The sequence below is a fragment of the Momordica charantia genome (assembly GCF_013281855.1).
Source record: "Momordica charantia cultivar OHB3-1 chromosome 6 unlocalized genomic scaffold, Mcharantia_2.0 BLBB01000006.1, whole genome shotgun sequence".
NCBI lineage: Eukaryota > Viridiplantae > Streptophyta > Magnoliopsida > Cucurbitales > Cucurbitaceae > Momordica > Momordica charantia.
The window spans coordinates 20,381,703-20,392,829 of NW_028275164.1; the positions used below are offsets into that span (position 1 = coordinate 20,381,703).

The 11,127-nt window shown below is 36.4% G+C and overlaps 1 non-coding gene across 1 annotated transcript; it reads left to right on the forward strand.

The window, feature by feature from the left end:
- Positions 1–10,502: 10,502 nt before the first annotated feature.
- On the forward strand, positions 10,503–10,609 carry LOC148210901 (small nucleolar RNA R71). Its single transcript, XR_015792042.1, has one exon. It is a non-coding gene; the product is annotated as a small nucleolar RNA R71 (small nucleolar RNA).
- Positions 10,610–11,127: the final 518 nt, after the last annotated feature.

The window sequence follows — 11,127 nt, forward strand, 5'->3', positions numbered from 1 at the left end:
AAACTAGTTGAGAGTGTTTTGATAACAATACTTTAAACAAGAAAGAATAGATTATGGAAAAATCAACCCCCTGCTACTGCCTTAGCCTAAAAAAAATATACTACAATTTATCAATGCATCTGGCGCATCTCCCATATAATATATAAACTTAAATTCTTCTCCTATTACTCCATATTGATTTAGTTCGTTTAAGATCTTGGGCTAGTATTCACATATATCTACGAAATACTAAAGAAATGAACCTAAATATTTTGACGTGAATTCCCATTTAACGAGTAAGAGATCATGTGTTTAGGTTCTCGTTTTAGTACTTTATTTCTAAAGTTACTTCCCATTTTATCTGGATGAACTCCATTCTAATCTTACCGTTTTCAGAATTATACTCAAACTTGTGTGATTATACAAGTGACCAGCAAGTGTAAATTTAACCAATCAAGGTAAGCAATAAGGGCGAAATGTCGTGCTTCTTGATAGTTGCAGCTTGGATAAAAATTAGACTAAGACATTCGTAGAAAGGATGAGAAGGTAATTATTTTATCTTATAAATAGGAGAAAAAGAGACACATAAAATTTGTTAAAAAGAAGACATTTGCATTAACTTAAAATTGAATACGTAATTGATTGATGAAGAAACATGCTAGAATCAAAATATAACTTGTGAAAAATAAAAGAACAAAGAAAGAATTGCAAAGCAGATAAAGGAAATAATCATAACTCAAACCTAAATGTTGTTAAAAATAAATGAACAAGATAAATTGGACACATTTAAAAGGAATTTGTAGAAACTAGTATTTGATGGATGAGGTCTCTTGAGAGTTGAATTTATAGGCCTTGAGGTTGCAATTTGTTGGAGAAATCTTTGAGAAGTCTGCAGATAACTTGAACAAGTAATTTTTTACTTCCACTTACGCACTCCATGGAAGAACGACTTGGGTATGAAGACTTCTCGAAAGGCTTGGTCAAAGTAAGCAAATACATTGTGTTTTCTCGTTTTGGGCAAAGATGCGCCTAGCGCATCGTTGTGTGTTTGCAGAAAATTTGGAAATGATGTGGCTGAGACATTAGAGTAGTATTGCTCTCTTTTTTTCATTTTAAAATACACATATGTGCATCATTTGCCTTATATTCACCGTAGTATGAGTCCTCAAGTCAAGCAACATGAACTCTAAACATTTTTACCCAATTACATGCATGAAACATACATTTTCAACATCAATAATACTTTAAACACGCATGATAAATGCACTTTTTAGCCTTTAAAACAAGGCTTATAAGTAACAATTATGAGATCTAGAGTGACGACATGCAACCCATGTCGACATGTTATCATTTGTTGTGTAGCTAGATATCCCATTGTTTGTTGTGGTGTGAATCCTTTTTAAAGTCTTTCTTCACTTAATTTAATTAAAGAGGAAGCATAGATAGTCTCCAGAGGATTTAGAAAAAATTTTGTGTTAGGAAAGGGTGGTTTTGAGGCATTTTATATCTTTAAAATAGAGTTGGTCTTATGGTGTTTCAAGTTTATCACTATGAAATCAGAAATATGATATTATTCCTCAAGTATTCAAGTACATCAGGTAATGGTATTTATAACCCATTGATCACTACAAACTGACTAATTAACAGTAAAAACAAACTAACAGATTTACATATGACAGTATTACATATTCTAGTGAGCTATCTTAACACACTCCCTCGAGCCAATAGTGGTGGAAGAACACACATTGAGCTTGGCTTTTAATGAATTAAATCTGGAAGCCGATAGAGGCTTTGTTAAAATGTCTGCAATCTGAAAGGCAGCAGGAAGATGACGTATAGACAGCTGATTTCGAAGGACCAAATCACGAACAAAATAAATGTCAATTTCGACATGTTTTGTTCGAGAGTTCAGAACTGGATTTGCACTTAAGTGAACTGCTCCCAAATTATCACACCATATGATCGGCTTTTGAGATTTTAATAAAGAGTTCTAAAAATAAGGTTTGTAACCACATTATTTCAGTTGTAACATGAGCTAAACTCCGGTATTCGGCTTCAGTACTTGACCTTGATATGATATTCTGCTTCTTAGAACACCAAGTGATGAGATTAGAGCCAAGATAAACACATAAACCGGATGTTGACTTGCGATCGTCTGCATCAGACGCCCAGTCTGCATCGGCATAAGATTGAAGTTGTAATTCTTTCGGTTTAGTAAGCAGAAGTCCATCAGTAATAGTCCCTTTGAGGTAGCGCAAAAGACGTTTGACTGCTTGCCAATGGATTAGCTTAGGAGCATGCATAAATTGACAGAGTTTGTTGACATTATATGCAATCTCGGGCCGAGTAATGGTCACATATTGAAGTGCACCAACCATATTTCTATATAGATGAAGATCAGAAAATATTTCTCCTTGAAATGCTGAAGGTATTGCACCACTAAGCATTGGAGTTGAGATGGCATTAGCAGTATGCATTTTTGTTCTAGTCAGAATGTCACCAATATACTTCGATTGAGAAAGAAATATTCCTCCAGATTCTGGATATGACACTTCTACTCCAAGGAAGTAGCTAAGTCTACCAAGGTCTTTCAAGGCAAATGTGGTATGTAGCAGATGGATAAGATCATCATTCTGTGGATGAACTGCCTGTGATGACAATGTCATTTACATATACAAGAATATAGCATACTTGGCTCTTATGATGTCTGACAAAGAGTGATGAATCTGCTTTAGAATTCTTAAATCCCAAGCTTTGTAGAAACGAGCTTAGACGGTCAAACCAAGCTCTTGGTGCTTGTTTGAGGCCATAAATTGCTTTCTGAAGTTTGCAGACTAGGGATTTATTTCCAAAAGTCACCATACCAAGAGGTTGAGACATATAGACATCTTCAGTGAGTAGACCATGTAAAAAGGCATTGTTTATGTCCACTTGTCGTAGGTTCCATCCAAAATGAAGAGCCAAAGTGAAAATGACCCGAATGGTAGGTTGTTTGACCACGAGACTAAAAGTTTCGGTGTAGTTGAGATCGGCCTCTTGATGGAAGCCTTTGGCAACTAGACGTGCCTTGTAACGAGAGATCGATCCATCCGAGTTCCTTTTTATTTTGAATACCCATTTGCAACCGATTACCTTTTTATCAGGTGGTTGAGGAACAAGGACCCAAGTGTTGTTCTTTAATAAGGCATTATACTCATCCTTCATTGCTTGAACCCAGTGAGGACATTGCAAAGCATCCTTCACACTATTTGGTTCATTTTCAATAAAGTCAGTAAGAAATACTTTGGGTTTATGGACACCATTCTTGGCACGAGTTGTCATGGGATGACAGTTTGAAATAACTGCATGAGTGACATTCTGATGAACAACCTCAGGAACAATCTCAGAAGCAACAGAGTGTGAAATATCAGTTATAGGGGAAGTAGATATACAAATATCATCACACTGTGCAGGAGAAAAATTGGTGTCAATGCCTTGATTAAAAGAAGTATTTGGTGATAGAGAGGGTGTAGGATTATTGAGGTTTTCTGGTTGAATAGGTGAAATAGGAGATATGTGATTTGTTGGAGTTGAAAACACAGAAGAATTAGATATTGGAGGAGACAAGGATTTATACAGCGGAAGTGATGTAAGGATTTGAGAAGAATTACTAGATGGGGTAGGTGATTTGAGGTGAGAAGATGATGGAAAATAGTGTTCATCAAATAGAACATGTCTGGATATGTATAAACGTCCTGAAGATGCTAGACATTTATAGCCTTTATATTGGTTACTATATACCAGAAATAAGCATGGTGTAGATCTAGGTTCAATTTTGTGTTTGTTATATGCTCGTAATGATGGAAAACATAGGCAACCAAATATTTTCAGAAAGGAATAGTCAGGTTTCAATCTGAACAGCTTCGCCATGGGAGAAAGTCCTTGATGTGCAGTACTTGGTAGCCGATTTGTTAAGTATGTAGCAGTGGAGAAGGCATCATCCCAGAATTCTAGAGGTAGTGAAGCTTGAGATAAGAGTGTAAGACCCATATCTACAATTTGTCGGTGTTTTCGTTCTACAAGACCATTCTGTTGGGATGTGTAAGGGCAAGAAATACGATGAAAGATGCCATTGGATTTAAGAAAGGGTATAAAAGGCTTGAACTCACCACCTCCATCTGTTTGAAGACGAAGAATGGAACACCCAAAAAGTTTTTCAACATGAGCTTTAAAGAGAAGAAATGCATTGAAAGCTTCTGATTTTGAGGTAAGGAAATATATCCAAGTATGTCTAGAATATGCATCAATAAAACTAATATAATAGTTGAAATTGTTTCTAGATGATGTAAAAGCTGGTCCCCATAAGTCAGCAACGACAAGTTGTAAAGGGGCTGAATAAAGTGTTTGAGAATCATGAAAAGGAAGATTCTGGCTCTTGCCAATAGCATAAGCATGACAAAGAGAAGTATTTTTATTACCCGTTGATGAAATATTACATTCTTCTAGTATTGAACTTACAGTAACAGAGGAAGGATGACCTAGGCGTCTATGCCATAGATGAAAACTAGAAATATTACAAGAATCAGGGGATGGTGAAGTTACTGTATGAAAAATAGATGGACTATTGGCTTGGGCAAATTCTAGAGTAGAAGAATTATTTGTGGGATGAGCCTTTTCCCGCTGAAATTTGTACAATCCATTTATGGAGTTTCCTTTGGAGAAGAAGCTGTCCAGTTGTTAAATCCTTCACAAAACAATCATCATGATGAAATTCAAAGAAGACTCTATTATCACGAGCAAATTGACTAACAGATATGAGATATTTGGTTATTGTCGGGACATGAAGTAAATTATTAAGACAGAAAATGGATTTATCAGAGGCATGTGATTTAAGAAAAGATGTGCAAGTGTGAGAAATTTGCAAACCTGCTCCATTTCCTACCTGCACTCTGTTAGTTCCATCATATGTTGAACCGATTGAGAGATTGTTGATATCATTGGTCACATGATTTAAGGCCCCTGAATCTGGATACTAGCCATTGTCACTGTTCAATTCATGTTGAACCATAAAGGCGTTCATATTCTGAGAGACACCACTACTCAGATGGGGTTGAAAATTCGTAGTAGCTGAAGGGCCTAAATTTGATTGCTGCGTGTTATTCATGTTTTGTCCAAGAAATGCTTTATTGAATCTGAAGTAGCATCTAAGTGCTGTGTGTCCAAATTTGCCACAGATTTGGCATTGAGGTTTATTGTTGGAATGCCAATTTCTTCGATTATTAGCTCTGCCTCCCTTTCCTCGAATGCCATTAGATTGTTGACCATCATTGTGATTACTAGAATTCTGTCATTTGCCTGAATCTTGGACTACAATGTTAACAGAGGGAAGATATCTATTGGGATTGATGGTATTTCTTTCATTTCTACTTTCTTGGGCCAACAATAGGGAGTATATTTCTTGTAGTGTATGAGGTGATTTATTTGCTGAAATCATAGATACAGTAGCATCAAATTCTGCTCCTAGACCTCTAAGAATATGCAAAATATGATCTTCCTTCGAAATTTTCCGCCCCGCTGCTGTTAAAGAATCTACAAGAATCTTGATTTTGGCAAAATAGTCTCTCAATGGCAGATTTCCCTTCTTTAGGTTTTCTAATTGTGATTTCAATTGCATTACCTTTGCAATATTATGAGAAGCAAATAGGTTTTCAAGAATTACCCATACATCTCGAGCGGCTTTGCATTCAGTCATTTCTCCAATGATTTCTTCTGTCATTGCCCCATATAGCCATGACATTATCAGCTTATCTTGTCTTTGCCAGGTTATGAACTCTGGATTTAGACTTGGAGTAGTAGATGTTGCTGTATCTTGAGAAGTTCGCACATATTGTGGAGGTAAATCAGAATGTTCTTCGATATGCTGCTCTAATCCATATCCCTATAGAGCAGCAAGAACTTGTATCTTCCATAGAAGGAAGTTATTATCATTTAGTTTGATAGTTGCAGTTTTGTTTCCAAAACTAATGATAGACTGACTTGCTTGAGTTGCCATTACCAAATAAGAATTTGACGAACTCATCTTTTGGAGGAATTTGAGGATCGAATTTTGCCTGTGAGACTCGTGTGCTCTGATACCATTTCAAGTTTATCACTATGAAATCAGAAATATGATATTATTCCTCAAGTATTCAAGTACATCAGGTAGTGGTATTTATAACCCATTGATCACTACAAACTGACTAATTAACAGTAAAAACAAACTAACAGATTTACGTAGGACAGTATTACATATTCTAGTGTGTTATCTTAACATGGTGAATTGGCTTTTGAAGTTAGTAGGGATTAGAGCTTTGATGTCGTTCCTGAGGCACCATATGAGTTCTTCACTTCGTTAATTATTGAAGTATATTCTTTTTTATATTCTGCATGTTGAATTTTGGAAATAAAACTTACGTTTTTGCTTGAGGACAATAAAAAAGTCAAGTTTTGGGTGTGATGACTCTTTATTTTCAAGGGTAAAAAGGGTTCTAATTCATGTTATTTTAAGTCGTTAGATGTTGAAATAGTGTCCATGATGTGCATATAATTGAGTTCAATTGTGAATATATATTTTGCATACATTGTTCTGGCATAAATCAGTACATTTGGTTAAAATTCTAAGTTAGAACTCTATTTTTTCAGGAGAAATTTGACATTGTTCAGCTAGGAGACCGTGCACTTCAAAACCTTCCCCAGGAACGTAGCTTGTGAGGGCATCCTAATTAATTTATTCTGCATGTTTTGTTGACTGAGTTAGTCAATGATGTTGGGTGGCCTGTTAAGTCAAGTCAAAGGCCTTTGGGATTAGTAGCTAAATCACTCAAGTTTCTCCCACTATGTTAAAACCAAGCAAGTCCTATGAATACCCAAGAGATGGAGTCGGTAAAAAGTTGTTCTTTTCATGAACTTTAGTTTCAAGTGTTGTCTTTTATTTCAAGAAAAATTTGTTAGGAATTAGTTCATTTCTTTTGTATTCCTTATTCGACTACAGAGAGAGAAAAAGATGAATTGTTGTCAACCTTATTTGAACTGATAGAATATTGTGTGTGAACTTGAATTCCAGCGAGTATCATCAATTCCCTTAAACTTGAAAGAGGCTGTTTTAAGCTATGTTTTGTAGAAATTTTGTAATACTCTTCTAGGATCGTAGTTTCCAGCTTATTAATTTATTATTTTTTGCATTCTGTGAGCATCTTCCATTTATTAATAACAAAGGTTTATTTTTCTTGGTCATCTCTTAAAGGTTGCTTTCTCTCCATCATGAGCTAATTTACTTTCTAATCTTTTTGTGAAATGTGTTAGCATATTTTCTAAAATAAATAAAAGTGTCGAGGGAGTAACGCGTTAAGCGCGATCCATTGCTTAACTCTGACTGATTAAATTTATACGCTGATTCTTGAACTTCTCCACTTGAGTGATTAACCTAGTTTACCAAATTTAAAAAAGGTTAGGAAAATAGGGACATCGTAGGGTTAATATGAGAAGTAACTTTAGACATAAGAGTACTTCAATAAGACCCTAGATATAGGAATTCTGGGGCGTAAAGCAAATGATGGGTTGATTTTTACTTAAGTTTCTAATTGTTCATTAACATATGAATGGTTAGTCTAATCTTCAAAACATCTAAAAGCAGTATGAAGAGGAGTTGGACCAAGTTTGCAGTATTTATGTAGAGCGTCGAGCGCTCCTTATATGCTTGTGTGATTGATTCGAAGCTAGGCAGTACTATAAGGGTTGATATTTATTAACTGTTTTCTGGCAACCAAAGTAGTATTTCAAAACCACCATCAACATTTTGTCATCTAAAAACTGATTGCATCACCTGACCAAATCACAAATCAATTTAAAACCTAAGTTCCTAAGATAAACTTGGAATTTTTTTCCTATATTATTTATGGCAGTACGCGCTTACACTAAGATCTCTTATCTAATAAGTTAGAGGCACAACAAACCACTTCCTATTCACTATTTCAGTAAGTTAGTGGAGGCCAAACCCCGACCACGAATAACTGAATCCAATGTTACAAGGTTCATTTGGACGAACATTGTGGTTGATTTGAAATATTTCATGCCTTAATAACTTACAATGAAATGCAGTCTGACAACTCGAAGTTCAAAGATTTTTAATTGAAGTTCAGCAACAAACAACTCAGCTCGTATTCTGCTCATCCTCAGGTCAATGGGCAAGTTGAAGCTATCAGCAAGATTATTAAACGAGGTTTGAAGATGAAGTTGGAAGCTCTAAAAGAAAGATGCGCAAAGGAGCTTCCTAAACTATTGTGGTTTTACTTAACTACCCCCAATGATCAACTAGTGAGACAATTTTGTGCTTTATCTTTCGGATCTAAAGTCGTTGTACCCTTCGAAATATGGATAACAACAGCTCGAATCGAAGAATTAAACGAACAATAAGTCAACGATAAGGCTCACTTTCTCAAACTTAGCCTTCCCAATCTTGACCTATCAGATGAAAGAAGAAAAGCTTCACACTTCAAGTAGCCAAATACAAAATTTGAATGGCCCGATAGTATAACTCAAGGGTCAAACTTTGGAACTTCAAAGTTGGAAACCTCGTCCTATGGAATATATTACAACATGTTGGAGCTCTGGAACCTACTTGGGAAGACACTTACGAAGAAAAGGAAGTAGTATGCATGTTCACCGAACTAAACGCCAAATTGCTTCTTCATCCATGGAATGTAGAGCACTTAATGATTTAAACATCAATAAATATAAAATAGCTCTTCATAAAGGGAGTGTAAAAATATTTTTATGAAGTTCAATAATAAGTACAACGGTTGTACTTAGCAAGCATCTTGTACAAATTCAAAATCTAGCTATACTCAAATAGGGGCTAACGAGTAAATAAACCATGTTCTAACAATCGAGTTATAATAAAAAAAAGAAATGACCAAACGAGCTTTAAATAAACTTTTGATAGGAAACTTGAGGAGAATTATAAGTGTTAAAGATAAGTTTAATTCACTTGTGTTAGTTTCTTCCAAATTTATCGACCTTAACAAGCACATCTTCTATTTTTCCCTCCGGTTTCTTTATGGACCTATCAGCTAGTTGTAAAGTGACAGTAGTGGGACGAGCTTCTCCTATATTTAACTCTTTAAAGACAGAAAGAGGAATAAGATTAATGCTTGCTCCTAAATCACACAATGCTCTCCCTAGATTCTTACCACCTATCGAGCAAGGGATAGTAAAACTACCTAGGTCCTTACAATTGACAGGCAATGGATTCCTTAGAACATCACTACTGCACTTTGTTAGGGCTACCGTCTCATGCTCTCCTAACTTTTTACGCCTAGATATGATATCTTTTAAAAACTTGGTTTAGTTAGGCATTTGCTCTAAGGCATCTATGAGAGGTATATTAATATACAACTGTTTTAGAATCTCAAAGAACTTCTTAAAATGACTGTCCTGATTTTTCTTAACTAGTCTTCGGGGGAAAGGTGGAGGAATATTAAAGTTACCTACTTGTGGAGTAGAGCAAGACACTACTTACTTATATTTGTCTGTCTTTTTACCTTTCTCTTCTGAACATACGGGTTCTGCTTTCTCTTCTGGTTGTGGAGTAGAGGTAGATGCAGGAACAAGTGTAACAGCATCGGCTTCTTCATATGGAAATGAGGGTCCCTGATAACTCAATCTGCTTCTCGTGATGACTGCCTTACACTGCTCCTTACCCTCACGATCTCGCTTCGGGTTCTCTGCGTGTCCTGGAAATGTACCTTGTGGTCTAGATTTTTGGTCATTCGCTAATTGCCCTACTTGCATCTCCAAGCTTCTCATCGCAACATCATTCCTTGTCATCTATTCCTTCATCACGGCCTCCAAACTTGCATTACTACCACCTTGCTGAGTGTTATTTTGAGCTCTTTGTTGATTGTATTGTTGTGGCGGCAACGCTGGTTACGTAGGAAAACCAGGAGGACTGTAGTTTTGCTTGTATTGTTGAGCGGGTGCTTGCACACTACTACTAGCTACTCCTTGGTTACTCCAAGAAAAGTTTGGATGGTACCTCCATCCAGGGTTGTAAGTATTTGAATATGGGTTGAAATTCCGCTGGGCACCTTGACCTACATAGAAAACAGAGCTGGATTAGCTGGATAGTTCTCATACAAGTGGTTATCACCACAATAAACACAAGATATATCTTAAATTTGTAAAATAGGAGAGGGTTCAAGCATCATCGAAGTGGCGGTTTTGGTTTCCTTCTCCATTGTTAGCTGCTTTAAAATCTGGTTCATAGCCGCCATTTGGGCTTGCATTGAAGCTACTGTGTCTAACTCAATGATTCCAACTGATACTTGCTTATTTGACAATGACCTTCCTATTTCTCTTTGGTCATTAATGTCTGTCATCTTGTTTAAGATATCAACAATCTCATTAACGACTTTCCTAACAATGAGCCATTGGCTGTTGTGTTCAACATCATTCTTGATGAACAATCCAATCCCGTATAGAACTGTACAATCTGCACACATGTGGGCAATCCATGGCTCGGGCATCTTCTAAGTAATTCTTTAAAACGCTCCCAAGCTTCTTGTACTGCTTCATTCTCCTTCTGTTGAAAAGGCATAATGTCCTCTCAAAGGTCTGCGTTCCTAGTCAAAGTGTGGTACTTTTCTAAAAATTTCTTTGTCAGTTCCGCCCACGTGTTGATAGAATTTGGTTCTAGCGCATTTAGCCAAGTCTTTGCACTGTCCCTAAGAGAAAAAGGAAAAATTTTTAATCTTAGTGCATCCTCAAGAAGTTGAAATGCATTAGCTATTTCAATAAAAGATTTAAGATGGGAGTAAGGATCTTCGTTAGTCAATCCTCCGAACTGGCCCATCGTTTACAACGTTTGGAGCATGACTGACTTAAGCTTGAACTGTGCGGCTTGGGGTAAAGGATTATTTATCCTTGAATTTAGGTTGTGGAATGCATGAGTGACATAGTTCCGCATGGCTACATCTCGTTTATCTGCTAGACGGATCGGATTAGTCAGTTCTCCTGCTCGGTTTGCTGCTCCTTCACCTGCCATATCTCCATTCGTAGGTGGATCTTGTGGAGATGGATAATCTTGTGGATTTCTATTCATCTCGATGGTTTTTTCTTCAACTTTTACTTCTT